Source organism: Malaclemys terrapin, chromosome 1 (genome assembly GCF_027887155.1).
Source record: "Malaclemys terrapin pileata isolate rMalTer1 chromosome 1, rMalTer1.hap1, whole genome shotgun sequence".
In the NCBI taxonomy this organism is placed as follows: domain Eukaryota; kingdom Metazoa; phylum Chordata; order Testudines; family Emydidae; genus Malaclemys; species Malaclemys terrapin.
This window is the reverse complement of record NC_071505.1, coordinates 90,893,334-90,896,132: the sequence shown is the minus strand read 5'-3', so window position 1 is coordinate 90,896,132 and position 2,799 is coordinate 90,893,334.

Genomic DNA, 2,799 nt, shown 5'->3' with positions numbered 1-2,799 from the left:
ATATTAGTCTGTCAAGCCTTTCAGCTCTAGATCACATTTGGTCTAATCAGGCCCATGTTGGTAATAACCAAAAATGGTCAGTGTGCAAAGTCTGCTCAGTGTCCTGTAGGAAATGGGTTTGTGGGTCTCAATTCAACATATCCCAAAACACACCACCACAGTTGGTCCTACTTGACAAGTTGGCACCCTCTGCCAAGAATGGGCTGGGGCAGAGAGACTGATCTCTGTTCTCATCCATTATGGTTGGCCCCTCCAATAATTGGGTGTGCAGAGGGGAAATGCTATGTGGCAGATGCTTGCATTGCTTTAGCTCTTCTGTAGGTACACAGAGGCACTCGGTGCTCCCAGCCATCAATGCAGCACCATTTATAACTAAGGCTAAGATTTTGTCATGGATATTTTTAGTAAAAGTCTCTGACAGGTCATGGGCAATAAACAAAAATTCATGGATGCCCGTGACCTATCCATGACTTTTCCTAAAAATAACTGTGACAAAACGGGAAGTGGGGGGTCCAACACTACCACCACTGCAGCTCACGGCAGCAGTGGGCTGTGGGATCCCCCCACCACCAACAGCGGCTTGGAGCCCCGGGGCCAGTGATTAGGAGTTGCAGGGTCCCCCTGCTGCCTGCTGCAGTTTGGAGCTCTGGGGCTGGTGGCTGGGAGCTGCAGGGGGCCCTGCCACCTATGGCAGCTGAGACCTCTGAGGCCCCTGCTGGCTGACAACACCAGTGCCCCGGCCCCTGAGCTGAAGTAGAAAATGTCACGGAGATCTCTGGAAGTCACAGATTCCATATTTCCTGTGACTTCCCTGACATAATCATTGCCTTGTTTATAAGCAATACATTCACTTTTAAAAATGTAAAAAAAAACAGTCCCTAGCCTTGCAAAGTATTTAGGGTGTCTTTACCCATATTCTGGTAGCACCTGCGACATGTATAGTATTTAGTTCCTTGGCTAAGATATTGTTATGTTGGGGGTTGGGTGAGATCATAGAATCGTAGAACTGGAAGGGACCTTGAGAGGTCATCTAGTCCAGTCCCCTGCACTCGTGGCAGGTCTCGCTGAAACTGGTGGATGTATCACCTGGGCTTCATTCAAGATAAATGTAAGAAACAGTTAAGCTCCTTTTGGAATAATATAGTTAAAACACTAGGAGCCATAGCCCAAAACACCAATCACATGCAAGGCCAGTCAGAAGGTGAGTGATGTGGGTAGAAGGGTTTCACTGGGGGCTTATGATGGGCTGTACCCTTGTTCATCCTTTTTACAAAACTATGATAAATCTTGTACAAAGTATGCCTAGTGAGGTATCATTTGAAAACTCATAATTTGCTGATTATTATTACCTGGTAAAATGTGTATTTAAAATTCTAAGATTCTATTGTGTGACATTGCGGAGACATGCTCCAAGTTTAGAAAAGCAGGCACAGATCAGTTCCTCAGAGACAAAAGGCAAACTGACACCTCAGCCAGGTATCAACAAAATCAAATGGACTATCACCTGGTTAAGTGGCCATTATTTGGCAGGAAAAAGGGTGTTACTCCTGTGGGAACTCTGCGCCAAAAAATTAAAAATTCTGCACATAATATTTTAAAATTCGGCAAAACTCTGCCTATTTTATTTGTCAAAATAACACAATATAATCATGCCAGATTCAATTATGTTGGTAATTTATTTCAAAATACTTGTCAGCAAATATGTCTGTAATAATACAGAAAAATAATTCAGGAGGTTTTTTTTACAAATAGATTCCTCACTAGGTAAATTAATGCATGACTTTGAGTAATAATTCATTTAAATTACAATACAGAAACGTATTTCCTGCACCCTTCAGAAGCAGGTCAAAGGATTGGTGAAATCTGGGAAGGGAGGAGCTGAAGAAGAGGGAAAGAGCATGGGAGTGAACCTGGAGGGTTGTTGGTGTGGGTGGAAGAATATGGAACAGTTTTTTTATGTGGGGGAGAGACTGTTGGGGAGTTGGGGAGCCTCCTCCATGCAGACCTTGACTGACCCCTAGCCTCTCCCATTCAGTCAGGCACATCTGCTCCTGTTCCCATGTGTCCTTGCACCTCCCTCCCCCCTGTCCCCATGTGGCCCTGAAGCCTCCTCCCATTCAGCCCCTGGCGCAATGCTGTCACCCCACTAGCTCCTGAGCCCCCTGCCCCAGTCTGCTAGGAGAGCTGCTCGGACTTCTGTGATCTGAGATGGGAATCTGACCCCAGGGAATACCCTGCCCTAGGTGCCTTCTCTGTCCTCTTTGTCCCTGCGCTGGGCTCAGCACCCACATAGGGATACATTCAGCCCAGTGTGTCTCGCAGCATGCTGAGTAGGGCTAGTGGTTTGGTATGGTCAGTTGTATGGAAAGCCATAGTCTGAACATAGGTAAAAAAGGCAAAAGTCACAAATCTATGGTTTAAAAAAATGCCCAAAGGGATGGGCTGCCTCTCTTTAATCCAAAGAGGTTTTATTTTAAAGCCATTTAATAGTATATAGATAGTAGCTTAAAAACATTTTGGACCACGGTCCCAGTGTCTCCTGGTTCAGCCCTGCAGCAGCCGCAGAACAAGGAGGAAGGTGAGAGTCCACAGCTCTCCTTTCTTTAGTGCTGCTTTGCTTCCTCAGCTCCTGCCAAAGCAGCAGAAGCAGCAGCAGGTGCAGACACCTCCTACCCAGCCATATAAACTTGAGGACAATGAGATTTGGGCTCACTCAGATTTCCTGAGGATGCCTTATAATCTGAGCTTTCACAAGTAGAAATCTAGGCTCTGCCCACTGAAGTGGCTCTCTTGGGCATA